Source organism: Lithobates pipiens, unplaced genomic scaffold (genome assembly GCF_037356315.1).
Source record: "Lithobates pipiens isolate NorthernLeopardFrog02 unplaced genomic scaffold, aLitPip1_a1.2 Scaffold_13, whole genome shotgun sequence".
In the NCBI taxonomy this organism is placed as follows: Eukaryota; Metazoa; Chordata; class Amphibia; order Anura; family Ranidae; genus Lithobates; species Lithobates pipiens.
The window spans coordinates 178,551,187-178,567,008 of NW_027507718.1; positions in this window are offsets into that span (position 1 = coordinate 178,551,187).

Sequence of the window (15,822 nt, forward strand, 5' to 3'; positions counted from 1 at the left end):
TTGAGCACCAGCCATCACTGAAATATGTGTCCATTGATTAAGGGGCTTTCATGATGGAATTGTACAGTGGACAACACAACAGATTGTTATATTAACCCCTATAACATTATAACATTTGTGATTATCTACAGTGTGGAGCCTATTTTTCATTGGAAAGTGAGGATCATTGTGACAGTGCAGGGTCAGCTTTTCTTTTGGACATTTTTATTTTATTTTTTTTCAATTCAAAAGCCAAATTTTAGTTGTACTTTTAAGTAGATCATGCACATTCAGAGGGTTAAACTGCGCTTAAGTAATAATTTTCCAGCTCCTTTTGTCATTTTCTATTTCTGATATATGCAAGTAATTTATTTCTATAGCTGCTGTTGCTGACCTGATAGTCCAAATACAATCACCTCCTAACTTGAAACACATGTCTGGTAGGGAAGTTCAAACTAGGTTTCTAGCACAAATTAAGACCCCTTTTTCCGAACATCTTGCCTATGTTTTAATCTAGTCAGAGAGATCAGCATATGAGTTTTAGATAGATCACATTGAATAAATTTAGATTTCTGTTCAGTTCATTTGGCTGCCTTCCATTTTTTTTTTTTCTTTTGCTAAGGTCAAAAAGAAACAAACTGATGTGTATAAGAAAAAGTGCCAAGCAGGGAACTACAGACACGTCTTATTAGTAATTATTTTTGTGTTTATGTATGAATGCACTGTTTGGCAGAAAAGCTAATGATACATATCACATTCTAAAACACTATAATTCCCAAATTATACTTAGGGATTTGTTTGAAAGGCCACAGTAGCTCATGTTAAGACAAGTGATGAGCTCAGGCATGTTCAGATTCTAATGCAAACCCACCTGAGCTATCCCACCAGTAAGATGTCACTGTGCACTGCCAATCATAAGTGCATAATTGCTCCCAACTGTCCCTGATTTCAAGGGACTGTCCCTGATTTGGAACAAAGTCCATCTTTCCTCCTCATTTGTCCCTCATTTTGGTCTGATCTATATAGTTGTATATAAAATGCACTATTAATCTTTCAAAAAGTGTTTCACAGTGCTAAACCTTTCATCCAGTTTCTAAATTGTCTAAACACTTGTGAGTTTAACTAAAACTTTTTTAATTCTCCTTTAAGGAGGCGTAGCAGGGGTGTGTGTCCTATGCCTACATACTTTTACTAAATGGTGTCCCTTGTTTCCAAAAGTTGTGAGGTATGTAAGTGGCCAAGGCATTCTTTGCCCTGCATCAGTAAATATTCAATGGACTCCTGCGCTTAAATGGGATTTGTGAGGAATGCTCTTATTTAGTGGATGCCGCAAGCACTTTCATGAGACACCAGCTCATGTATATAGACTAAAAGAAAAAATGGTGGTGCTGTGCTTCCAAAAAAAAATGGGACCTTACACGAAAATGTTATAGAGCTAATTATTCAGATGGAGATATGTCAGATGGTATATATTCAAACTAGTATGGTAAAGTAGTAAGGGAGAACTCTTATCCTAATGTAGAAATTCTTCTATCAATAGTGCCTGCAACAGTGTGTACACAATAATAACTGTCACAATCCCAAGTGCAACTTATATCTCTATGATATAAAAATAGTGCTAAGTAGGGATGAGCTTCGTGTTGGAGTCGAACATACGTTCGACTCGAACATCGGCTGTTCACCCGTTCGGCGAATTCCGAACGTTATGGACCGTTCACGCCAAATTCGTGTGGCGCTCACGGCCCACAATGCACTGCGTCATCGCAGTGCATTGCTGGCTCATGATTGGCCAAGCATGCACTGTGACCCTGCATGCTTGGCCAATCCCAGCGCCAGCAGCGAGGAGAGCCATGATTGGCCACAGGCAGGATGCCTGTGGCCAATCATAGCTCAGGCTGTGTAGTACATGCCCAACACTATATAAGGCCACCAGCGCGGCGGCCTAGTGTAGTGTGTTTGCGTCTGAAGCAGTTAGTGGGTGTTCTGTGTACCTTCAACACAGTACACACCGATCGTTATCGGCCGATTTTCGATCTTGCTCTTCTGTAGTGGTTGTTGTCTGTGTGCCCTGACCGCAGTATACACCGCTATATTCACCACACCTATATAGCTAGTGATCTATCTTTTATAATAGAGCTTGCAGTCAGTAGTGTTAGGAGCTTGTGCGTGCTGTCTGCGTGCTCTGTACCCAGTACACACCGCTATATCCACCTACATAGCTCTTCTCTATTTGAGCCCACTTGCCATCTGCAGGAGTTATTGGATGTTGTGCGTGCCTCCAGCACAGCACAGTATACATCTGTATATACCCCTTTATCTCTGGTGTTCTATAATAAAGGCATCTGCAGGAGTTAGTGGGTTTTTTGTGCCTCCAGCACAATATACACCTGTATCTACCCTTTATTGCTGTTCTCTAATAGAGGCATCTGCAGGGCTTAGTGGGTGTTGTGTGACTCAATTACAGTATACCCCTTTATCTCTGGTGTTCTATAATAAAGGCATCTGCAGGAGTTAGTGGGTGTTGTGTGACTCCAGCACAATATACACCTGTATCTACCGTTTATTGCTGTTCTCTAATAGAGCCATCTGCAGGGCTTAGTGGGTGTTGTGTGACTCCATTACACTGCTGTTTTACCCAACTCCCTTCAGGCCATTACCATGTCTGGAAGGCCAGCAAGGAGAGGCAGACAGGCGCGAGCCGATAAAAGAGGGCAAGCAGGCTCTGTGGCTAGAGAAAACAGTGCTGGTCATGGACGCGGTGCATTGTCATCAGCACGTGGCCATGGGACACGCTTGTCCTTCTTTTCGGCAGCTGGACATGTTGAACCGCAACATGCCAATGACTTGGTAGAGTGGATGACCAAGCCCTCTTCATCCTCCTCATCCTCTCTCACTCAGTCTCAGGGTACTAGCAAAGCAGCTGCCAAAGCATCGTCTTCCCTCCTCTCAATGTCATCATCAGTGACTCCTTCCTTAGACCCACCACGTCCTCCTGAGGAGTCTCCTGAACTCTTTGAGCACAGTGTTGGGTACATGCTCCAGGAGGATGCCCAGTGTTTTGTGGGCTCTGATGATGACACTCAGCTAGAGGAAGGCAGTAGCGTCCAATTATAGCAGGCAAATGTCCCTGCCCCAGCTGCTGGACCGGCGAAAGAAGTTCACTCCCAGCCATCCACATGCCCAGCGGTTGAATGCTAGCTTGGCTAAATTGCTAGCACTTCAACTGCTGCCTTTTCAGTTGGTAGACTCAGCCCCCTTCCGTGAGTTTGTACAATGTGCGGTTCCTCAGTGGCAGGTCCCCAAACGCCACTTTTTCTCACAGAAGGCGATTACGGCTCTCTACCGGCATGTGGAAGGCAATGTCCTTGCCTCGCTGGACAGGGCGGTCAGTGGTAAGGTGCATATTACCGCTGACTCATGGTCCAGCAGGCATGGACAGGGACGTTACCTGTCTTTCACGGCCCATTGGGTCACTCTTCTGGCAGCTGGGAAGGATGCAGGACAAGGTGCAGTAGTGTTGGAGGCTGTTCCGCCACCACACCTCCAAAATGCTACTATTGGTTGTGACACACCTCTCTCCTCCACCCCCTCCTCTTCTTCTTCCTCCATGGACTCTTCCAGTGCTCTGTCCTCAGAACCAGCGGTGCTCCGTAGGCGTTCCAGGGGCTACGCAAGTACGCAGGCAAAACGATGCCATGCCGTGCTTGCGCTGGTTTGTTTGGGGGACAGGAGCCACACTGGGGCGGATGTTTTGTCAGCTCTGCAGGCCGAGAGGTGGTTGACGCCACGCCAGCTTAAGCCAGGAATGGGGGTTTGTGACAATGGCACCAACCTCCTCTCTGCCCTCCGACAGGGACAACTGACCCATGTGTCCTGTGTAGCTCACGTCCTTAACCTGGTGGTGCAGCGGTTCTTGGGCAGGTACCCCGGCTTACAGGATGTACTGAAGCAGGCCAGGAAAGTCTGTGTGCATTTCCGCCGATCATTTAATGCCTGTGCTCGGCTGGCTGAGCTCCAAAAGGAGTTGAACCTGCCCAAGAACCGCCTTATATGTGACATGCCCACCAGGTGGAACTCAACGTTGGCCTTGCTGCAGCAGCTGCACACGCAGCAGAGGGCCATCAATGAGTACCTGTGCGACTACGGCACCAGGACAGGGTCAGGGTAGCTCGGTTTTTTCTCACCACGCCAGTGGGGCATGATCAGGGATGCATGCACTGTCCTGTCACCGTTTGAGGAGGCCACAAGGATGGTGAGCAGTGACAGTGCATGCATCAGTGACACTGTACCTCTTGTCCACCTCTTGGAGCATACGCTGCGTGGAATAATGGACAGGGCACTTGAGGCAGAACAGAGGCAGGAAGAGGAGGACTTCCTTGCCTCTCAAGGCCCCCTTTATCCAGACAGTGTTCCTGCTGTGCCACCCATCACACAGGAAGAGGATGAGGAGGAGGAAGAGGAGGAGGTGGATGATTGTGTCAGCATGGAGGTGGAGGCTGGCACTCAGCATCAGCAGCATCAGCAGCATCAGCAGCAGAAGTCTTGTAGGGATGATTTACAGTCCCAAGAAACACGTGGACTTGTACGTGGCTGGGAGGAGGTAGCTGCGGATCATGTTGCCCTTAGTGACCCAGAGGACTCCGGACCGAATGCCTCAGCTAACCTATGCTGCATGGCCTCCCTGATCCTGCAAAGCCTGCGGAAGGATCCTCGTATTCTTCGGATCAAGGAGAGGGACCATTACTGGCTGGCCACTCTTCTTGATCCACGGTACAAGGGTAAGGTTGCCGACCTTATCTTGCCATCGCAGAGGGAGCAGAGGATGAGACATCTCCGGGAGGCCTTGCAGAAAGGTCTGTGCAACGCGTTCCCAGAGACTGGGAGGTTACAAACTCCTGGTCCTGGACAACGTGTTGCTGAGGCATCGGTCAGAAGGAGCGGTGGAGAAGGTGTCCGTCTGACTGATGCTTTCAGACAACTTTTTAGTCCGCAGCCCCAAGGTATGATCGGTTCCAGCAACCATCGCCAGCGTCTGATTTACATGGTGCAGGAATACCTAGGGGCAAGGTCAGACTTGGACACCTTTCCCACCGAAAATCCTCTGGCTTACTGGGTCTTGAGGATGGATCACTGGCCAGAGCTTGCACAGTATGCAATTGAGCTACTGGCCTGTCCTGCATCCAGCGTTCTTTCGGAACGCACCTTCAGTGCTGCTGGTGGCTTTGTTACCGATCACAGGGTGCGCCTGTCCACCGAATCAGTTGATCGACTGACCTTCATCAAGATGAATCAGTCTTGGATCACCCACAGCTACCAAGCACCTGAAGCTGATGTAACCGAATAATTTTTTTTGAAATATCACATCCCTTCAAGACTGCCTATGCTGATGCTGAGTGACTGTCCTGTTATGTTGATTGTCTATCCTCTTCCTCCTCCGCTGATATGTTGGAAGAACATTTCTGGTTCTGGGTGATGCCATCAACCCAATTTTTCTGCCCCTGTTTAACAGGGGCGTTTAAGTACAATTTTTGATGCAATGCTTTGCAGCAGGGCTAATTCCTGCAATACAACTAGAGTATATGGGAGAGGTTGCAGTGTCGTGGCACCAGCACCAGTGCCTAAGGCCCAATTTTTCTGCCCCTGTTTAACAGGGGCGTTTAAGTACAATTTTTGATGCAATGCTTTGCAGCAGGGCTAGTTCCTGCAATAAAACTAGAGTATATGGGAGAGGTTGCAGTGTCGTGGCACCAGCACCAGTGCCTAAGGCCCAATTTTTCTGCCCCTGTTTAACAGGGGCGTTTAAGTACAATTTTTGATGCAATGCTTTGCAGCAGGGCTAATTCCTGCAATAAAACTAGAGTATATGGGAGAGGTTGCAGTGTCGTGGCACCAGCACCAGTGCCTAAGGCCCAATTTTTCTGCCCCTGTTTAACAGGGGTGTTTAAGTACAATTTTTGATGTAATGCTTTGCAGCAGGGCTAATTCCTGCAATAAAACTAGAGTATATGGGAGAGGTTGCAGTGTCTTGGCATCAGCACCAGTGCCTAAGGCCCAATTTTTCTGCCCCTGTTTAACAGGGGCGTTTAAGTACAATTTTTGATGCAATGCTTTGCAGCAGGGCTAATTCCTGAAATAAAACTAGAGTATATGGGAGAGGTTGCAGTGTCGTAGCACCAGCACCAGTGCCTAAGGCCCAATTTTTCTGCCCCTGTTTAACAGGGGCGTTTAAGTACAATTTTTGATGCAATGCTTTGCAGCAGGGCTAATTCCTGCAATAAAACTAGAGTATATGGGAGAGGTTGCAGTGTCGTGGCACCAGCACCAGTGACTAAGGCCCAATTTTTCTGCCCCTGTTTAACAGGGGCGTTTAAGTACAATTTTTGATGCAATGCTTTGCAGCAGGGCTAATTCCTGCAATAAAACTAGAGTATATAGGAGAGGTTGCAGTGTCGTGGCACCAGCACCAGTGCCTAAGGCCCAATTTTTCTGCCCTGTTTAACAGGGGCGTGTAATTACAATTCTTGATATAATATTTCACAGGAGGGCCCGTTCCTGTGCCCACCCAGAGTAACTGTGAGGACTTATAGTGTTGTGGCACCAGCACCACAACCACCAAAGGTCAATTTTTCTACCACTGTTCAACAATGGCATGTAATTACAATTCTTGATATAATCGTTCACAGCAGGGCGCTCCAGCGCCCAGCAAGAGTCACTTTAAGGGGTTACAATGTTGTGGCAAAACCAACACCTTGTTCCGCCATTTCTGCAGAGCATATAGGGCAGGCCCCTACTTTCAAACATCCAACTTACAAACATCTCCTACTTGCAAACGGAAGGAGACAACAGCAAGTGAGATGAAAAAAGATGGACGACAAAACAAATTATACAGGGGTGATAACCCTTCCCTATGTTTTCCAAAAAGCTTAAAAATAGTTTTTTTGACTGGAGCTACACTTTAAAAATGTACCAGTTGAAAATTACAAACAGATTCAACTTAACACAACACACCTACACAGTCATTGTCTTGTTTGCACCGCCTGTATACTGCTGTTCTGAGTATATAGGGCCTGGGGGCCACACGCATTTCCTTTTTTTAATATGGGTACAGGGTTCCCCTTGATATGCGTACAAGACCCAAAGGGGCTGGTAATGGGCAGGGAGGGCAGGGGCAGGGAGGGCAGGAACCAGATATAACATTAAAACCGCAAGCAGTTTTCAATGATGTTATTTCTGTTTAATGTCATTTTGTGCAGGGACTGTTCTAAACACGGGAAACACGTGGCACTTCACAGGCATACTACAGACACCCCCCAGGCACCATATTTAAAGGAATATTTCACTTTTTTTTCACTTTAATCATCATTAAAATCAGTGCTCCCGCCAAAACGGCCATTTTTAAAAACATTTTAGGCATTGACCCATGTCCCCTGGGGCAGGAGCCAGGTCCCCAAACCCTTTTTAGGACAGTATCTTGCATATTAGCCGTTAAAATTAGCACTTTTAATTTCGAACGTTCGAGTCCCATAGACGTCAATGGGGTTCTAAAGTTCGTTCGAATTTGGGGTCCGTTCGAAAGTTCTGGTTCGAACCGAACCGGGGGGTGTTCGGCTCATCCCTAGTGCTAAGTGCAAAACCACATACAGTGGTCTAACTATAAATCAGACTTCTATGACAGAAAGTGCTGAGTGCATCATAGCAAAACCAAAGTGACTGAAATATAAACAGTTACTGGCTACGTAAGCGCAAACTAGTGACAATAATTAAGTGCAAAAAATGCAAAACTACAGTGCAAAAAATGCAAGCAAGCAAAAATAAAGTGCAAAAGATGCAAACAAAGTGCTTAGTGTAACACAAAATATTAATAAAAAACATATAATAATCGAACTATAGAACAAAACTCCATAAACAGAAAGTGCTGAGTGCAAAAAATTGGACTATATCCAGCTGTTAATGACATGAACACAGTCCCGTGATGATGTCACATAAACATCTAAAGTGATTCTGTGCTGGGAAATATCTCAGAGGCTCTTCCTCCACATAAGTGATTCCACGCATAAGTGTGCACACTGGGTAATTACCTTCCCGCTATATAAAATATAGCGTATATGCAGCCTCCTCTTGGATATACCAGGAGTCCCAGAAAAGGGGGTGGAAGGGGGGGCCTCAGGGGGTCACTCTCAGATCTCCTTCACCGTATACTCCAGCAAGATGTTCCAATATAGCTCAGAGAATAAGTATAAGAGCAACTGTAGTGTAGTATGTTTTTAAAAATCATTACTTTATTAAAAGGTTAAAATTACTCACAAACAAAATGGGGTAAATAGGCATTGGCAGCAAAACAGTTTAGATCGACCGCTCTGGTGCGAGCGTCACTTCCGGTCTCTGTATCCTACGCGTTACATCACTTCCAGTGACTTCAACTGGGATGACATATCTCCATCTGAATAATTAGCTCTATAACATTTTCGTGTAAAATTCTTTGCCCTGCAGCTGCATGTATACAAGGTGGTGTTTCTCGCCCGCCCTATAGCCGAAAGACGGCTACAGAGCGAATGCTAACTGCCGGGAGGCCGTCCCTGGACGTCCTCCTGTTTACTTCCGCAATGCGCGCTCCCGGGAGCGCACATCGGGGAAGTTCTGTGCTGGCCGTGTCTCCCGGACACAGCCAGTCACAGATCGCTGTAAATGGCCAATCACAGCGGCCGTTTACAGCGCGATCGGCGTGTCCAATGAGAGATGATCTCATATGTAAACATATGAGATCATCTCTCAGTGCCGCTCTCTCTCCTCACACAGACAGCGTGTGAGAAGGGAGAGATCAACGGCTGCAGCGGCCGTGAGTTAAAAAAAAAAGTAAAAAAAAGTGCCATCTGCCCCAGTGCCATCCTCCCGCAGTACCATCCACCCCAGTGCCATCCGCCCCAGTGCCATCCTCCCCAGTGCCATCCTCGCCCAGTGCCATCCTCCCCAGTGCCACCTGCCCCCAGTGCCACCTGTTAGTGCTATCTGTCCCCAATACCACCTGTTGTCAGTGCCATTTGTCCCCAGTGCCATCTGTCATCAGTGCCACATATTAGTGCCATCTGTCATCAGTGCCATGTATCAGTGCCATTTGTCATCAGTGCCACCTGTCAGTGTCACGTGCCATCTGTTGTCAGTGTAACGTGTCATCAATGCCACTTATCAGTGCCATCTGTCATCAGTGTCACGCATCATTGGTGCCACGTATTAGTACCCTCTGTCATCGGTACCACGTATTAGTGCCACGTATTAGTGCCATCTGTCATCAGTGCCACGTATTAGTGCCATCTGCCATCAGTGCCACGTATTAGTGCCACGTGTCATCAGTGCCACGCATAAGTGCCATCTGTCATCAGTGCCACGTATAAGTGCCATCTGTCATCAGTGCCACATATTAATGCCATCTGTCATCAGTGCCACATGTCATCAGTGCCATGTATCAGTGCCATCTGTCATCAGTGTCACGTGTCATTGTCCTGGTGCCCCAGGGCCTTCAAAAGTGTAATAGGTAGTCAACAAGTTAGATGTGTAATTTATGCTCCTAGAACACGTGACGGTGCTCCCTGCATGTTGGGTCTCTCTATGTGGCCAGGCTGTGAAAAAGTCCCACACGTGTTATTATAATACTCAGGAGGAGTAGCAGAATTAATTTTGGGGCGTCATTTGTGGTATACACATGCCATGTGAGAGAATTAACCTATTACAATGACAATTTTTTGGAAAAAAATAAAAATAAATAAAAAATCTTAATTTTGCAAAGAAAAAATTACAACATCAAAAAACTCACCATGCCTCTTACTAAATACCTTGGAATGTCTACTTTCCAAAAAGGAGTCATTTGTGGGGTATTCGTACTTTCCTGGCTTGTTCGGGTCACAAGAAGTGAGATAGGCCACCAGTACATCAGATGTGATCAATTTTGTGCAATTCGCACCACAGCTTGTAGACTCTCTAACTTTCACAAAGACCAAATAATATCCACTAATTTGGGTTATTTTTACCAAAGATATGTAGCAGTATAAATTATGGCCAAAATTTATGAAGAAAAATTAATAATTTGCATAATTTTGTCACAGAAACAAAGAAATATGCGTTTTTTCCCCCAAAATTTCGGTCTTTTTTCATTTATAGCGCAAAAAATAAAAACCCCAAAGGTGATCAAATACCACCAAAAGAAAGCTCTATTTGTGGGAAAAAAAGGACAAAAATTCATTTGGGTACAGTGCTGCATGACTGAGTAATTGTCATTCAAAGTGTGAGAGCACCGAAAGCTGAAAATTGGTCTGGGCAGGAGGGGGGTTTAAGTGCCCAGTAGGCAAGTGGTTAAATATGCAGCAGCAGTGCAAGGAATGCCTTGGCTGCTTGTGATTGGTGGTATACAGTGACAGTTTCCTGGTGAGATAGCTCAGGTGAACATGCCTGAGCTAATCCCTGGTCAAGACTTTATAGACTAATTTAGTTTCAGGCCTGGTTCACATCTTTGCATTTTTACAAGCACTTTGAAACACACAAAAACACATTTGTAATAAAATACATAGAAACCAATAAGCCTGTCCACGTCTATGCATTGTGCTGTGATGCATTTCTAAAAATGAGCCATGTCCATTTTTATAATGCTTTTCATGCATTTTCTGTCCCTCTGAAGATAAACACATGAAAATGCTGTTTTGCAAATTTTCATGCATTTGAATAAATTTCCAATGCGTTGGAAATCCCCTGTATACCTGCCATGTGCTTACCCACAGGTTTAGCAGGATGGCATTGACAGTGAGGCAGTGCGCTTATCATGGAGGTTCATATCCACCCCACCTCTACATCCCTCACATTGCTACTATAACACAGTACTGGACACAGACACAACACAAGGCCCTGCAAAAGTATATGATTTCACTGCAAATAAAATAAAAAATTGTTGGCTAAAACCAAAAACTTATGATGGATAAAAGTACATATAAAACATAACAAAGTCTACGAAAAATGTATGACAGTGGGCATTGATTAATGTTAGCAGAGTCTTAAGTTATATCTTAAAGTAACATTAAACCCCTTTTTTTTGTTTAACCTCTAGAGATCCGTGCTATAGCCGAATGACGGCTACAGCGCGGACCTGCTTTGCCGGGACGACGTCTATTGACGTCGTCCCGTGCACGAGCGGCCTGCGCGCCCCCTGAGGGGTGTGCACGGCGCGCTCTGTGATCAGCGAGTCTATGAGACTCGCCTGATCATGGATCCGAGCAAGGGGTCGATCCCGACCCCTTTCCACGTGATCAGCTGTCAGCCAATGACAGCTGATCATGTGACACAACAGAGCCGGTAATCGGCTATTTTTCCTCCTCGCGCTGACAGCGCAAGGAGAAAAAAAAAGCTTATCACCAGCGGCCGTGATCGGGACATTAGTCCCGATCACGGCCAGCGTATCAGTGCCCACCTGCCCCCTGACAGTGCCACCTATATAATAAAAAAGTGCCCCCCATCAGTGCCACCCATCAGTGGCCACAGTGCCACCCATCAGTGCCCACAGTGCCACCCATCAGTACCCAGAATGCCACCTATCAGTGCCCACAATCTGCCTCAACAACAGTGCTGCACCCCAGTGCCACATATCCATGCCCATCAGTGCCATCTACCAGTGCCCATCTGTGCCGCACATCAGTGCCCAGCAGTGCCACCTATCAGAGCCACCTATCAGTGCCACCTATCAGTGCCCATCAGTCCCATCTATCAGTGGTACCTATCAGTGCCCCTTAGTGCCACCCATCAGTGCCATCTTATCTGTACCCATCTTTGCCCATCAGTGCCGCCTTATCTGTGCCCATCAGTACTGCCTTATCTGTGCCTACCGGTGCCACCTTATCTGTGCCTATTAGGCCGCCTTAACTGTGCCTATCAGTGCCCACCAGTGCAGCCTATCAGTGCCCACCAGTGCCGCCTCATCAGCGCATTTCAATGAAGGAGAGAAATTACTTGTTTTCAAAATTTTATAACAAACTATGAAACATGATTTTTTATTTTTTTTTATTTTGCATCTTTTTTTGTTTGTTTAGCAAAAAATACCACCAAAAGAAAGCTCTATTTGTGGGAAAAAAATGATAAAAATTTCATTTGGGTACAGTGTTATATGGCTGCGCAATTGTCATTCAAAGTGCATCAGCGCTGAAAGCTGAAAATTGGTTTGGGCAGGAGGGCGGTTTAAGTGCCCAGTAAGCAAGTGGATAAAAAATTGACAATCATGGTATAGTTACCTGCTTTGTGCAATGGTTTTGTACCGAGCAGCCTCGTTCCTCCTTTTCTGGGGTCTCCCACCAGTGCTCCAGGCCCCTCCTCTTTGGCAAGTTCCCCCATGGAAGCTGCTTTCCATGATGGCACCCTTATGGGCTTGTTCCCAAGCCACACTGTCTGCATCTATTGACACAGACTAGGCAACTCAGCCCTACCCCCTTGTCAAAGCATTTGACTGACAGCAGCAGGAGCCAATGAATGCATGTGCAGATCAGCTGGGAGATTTTCTGGGAGAGGCACTACTATGTGTCCCTACAGCAAATATCTGAGTTGATCATTGACAGATAAATATATTACCTGGAGGACTTGCTGGACAAGGAGGCTACAGTATACTTAAAAGATATCTTTACTAAACGGACAGCTATTTTTTTTGAATATGACAGCTAAGTCTATATAAATATGCTAAAAAGAAAAAAAGTAACAGCAATGAGAAAAAGAAAAAAGAATTAATACATTTTAGATATACCTAATAGAATGGGTGCATTAAAGGTCAGAAATAGAATGGTAAAAGTAGCCTCTACTACTGTCAGGACACATCCTGCTACAGTGGTGTAGCGTGGGTTGTCAGCGCCCGGGCAAGGCAAGAAATTTGCACCCCCTAACCTACGGACTTTTAGCACTCCCTTCCCTTCCTACAATAGTAATAACCAACCAGATTCCTACACTGACCACTACACTAACCAACCTGATTCCTATATTGGCCACTACACTGACCTACCTGTCCACTACCCTGACCACTACACTGACCAACTTGAGTCCTATACTGACCGCTACCCTACCTGAATTCTACACTGTCCACTACACTGACCCTAATGGCCCATACACACGATCAGACTTTTTGACAACAAACATGCAAATTAGCTGTTTTGGAGCAACATCCGACCGTGTGTACGCTCCATCGGACAAACTTTTTTGGTTTTCATCTGACTTTTGTTGGCTGTGCGAACGGACAAACTTTCTGGCAACAAAAGTCCGATGGAGCAAAGTCTGATCGTGTGTACAGAAAACCATAGGACTTTTGTACAAAGTACTAACAGGCATGCTCAGAACCAATGCAAAAGATCAGACAACAATACAGTAGTTGACCAAAGGTGGCGGTAAAGAGCAGAAAAACCACATGATTTGGTGAAAGTTGGCTGAAAAAGTCCTGCTGTGTGTATGCAATACAAGTTCAGGGCCGACGCCCTTTGTACAAAAATCCAAGGGAAAGTTTGTACAAAGTCCTATCGTGTGTATGAGGCTTTACACTGACTTACCTGATTCCTAGACTGACCATTACACTTACCTACCTATCCACTGCACTGCACTTAAACCTGATTCTAATACTGATGGTACAGTGACCTACCTGTCCACTACTTTGACCTACCTGACCACTACACACTGTCCACTACATTGACCACTACACTACACTACACTGACCACTCCACTACCCACTATACAACACTGTCCACTACACTGCCCACTATACTACACTGTCCACTATACTGACCACTACACTGTCCACTACACTGTACACTACAATATCCACTACACTAAACTGACCACTACAATACCCACTACACTGACCACTACAACACCTACTATACTACACTGTCCACTACAATACCCACTACACTAAATTGACCACTACAAGACCAATTACACTGACCACTACAACATCCACTACACTACACTGACCACTACAACACCCACTATACTACATTGTCCACTACAACACTCACTATACTACACTGACCACTACAATACCCACTACACTACACTGTCCACTACAACACCCGCTACACTACACTGTCCACTACACTAGTGGTCATCAATCCTGTCCTCAGGGCCCAGTAACAAGCTAGGTTAGCAAGATAACTGAAATACATCAAAGGTGATATCATTTGCTGTACAGTGATTGCAGTATTCTAGTCTGCATCTTCCCAAGGTAATACATAAAACCTGGCCTGTTAGTGGGCCCTGAGGACAGGGTTGATGACCACTGCACTACACTACACTGATTACTACAACACCCACTACACTAACCACTGGTGGAGCATGGAAGGGCACCAGCGACCATGCTGGGGAGGATGGAAACCCGGTCTGGAGCTGTAGCACCCTTGTCCAGAAGATGGTTGTACCTGCTGTGCAGAAGGACCTGGGGGCGGCCTAGGCCAAGCTGGGGGTCCAAGATGTCTGCCAAATGAAGCCTTGTCTATGAAAAGAGGGGAGCCAGGACCAGGGGAGGTGAGCTGAGCTGAAGATATCCGGCGTGCTACAATGACGTCAGCACTGAGCCAGAAGAGGAAAGTCACACATGACCACATTCGTCCAATCGCAGGGGCAGCCTGAAACTAAACATGGTGGCTGGAGCGCAGGCCACGGTGACACAGGAAATAGAAAGTTTGGGGGACAGAGCCGGGACTTCGCCCCCCTAAATTTTGTGTCCCCAGGGCCACGGCCCCCCTGGCACCCCCCAAGCTACACCACTGCTACAGCCAGGGCCGCCATCAGGGGGCGACAGCCCATACACATGTATGGGGCTGGAGCATCCTGAGGGGTCCAGGCTCATTCGGGCACTGCTCAGGGGCCCCATGAGAGGCTCCTGTCGATAGACTTCACTCTTACATTTTCTGCCAGCTGCCCTGAATGACGGACCTCGGTCCATAAATAACAGTCCTCTTTTGCCTGAGGCTCCGCCGCTTAGCAGCCTGGGTTGTATTATCCTTCCCTCCCTCCCCTCCCACTGCTGCCCCCGCATTCAATTTTACATAGCAGGTAGTAGGGAGAATACACAGCATGTCCAGACAGAGGGCGAGAGCTGCCCATCTTCATGTTAAGGGGCCGGTGATTTGGTGCGGGCGGTCCTAGCAACCAATAATCTGCCTCTTAACAGAAAAGATGGGTAGCTATCGCCCTCTGTCCGGACATGCTGTGTATTCTACATACTACCTGCTATGTAAGGTAGGTTTAGTAAGGGATGGGCATTCACATAAAGGAGACTGGGGTGCAGAGAGGGGGGCTGTGAAGGGGACCGAGGTGCAAAGAGTGGGTGGGGCTGTGAAGTGGACAGAGGTGCAAAGTGGGGGGCTGTGAAGGGGACTGAGGTGCAATAAAGGGGGCTGTGAAGGGGATGGAGGTGCAAAGAGGGGGGCTGTGAAGGGGATGGAGATGCAAGGAAGGGGAGCTGTGAAGGTGACAGAGCTGCAAAGAGTGGGGGCTGTGAAGGGGACGGAGGTGCAAAGAAGGGGGGCTCTGAAAGGGATGGAGGTGCAAGGAAGGGGGGGTTGTGAAAGGGAAAGGGGTGCAAAGAAGGGGGGCTGTGAATGGGATGAGGTGCAAAGAGAGGGAGGCTGTGAAGGGGATGGAGGTGCAAAGAAGAGGGGCTGTTAAGGGGACAGAGGTGCAAAGGGGGGCTGTGAAGGGGACTGAGGTGCAAGGAAGGGGGGGCTGTGAAGGGGACAGAGGTGCTAATAGGGGGGCTATGAAGGGGACTGAGGTGCAAGGAAGAGGGGGGCTGTGAAGGGGACATAGGTGCTAATAGGGGGGCTGAGAAGGGTACTG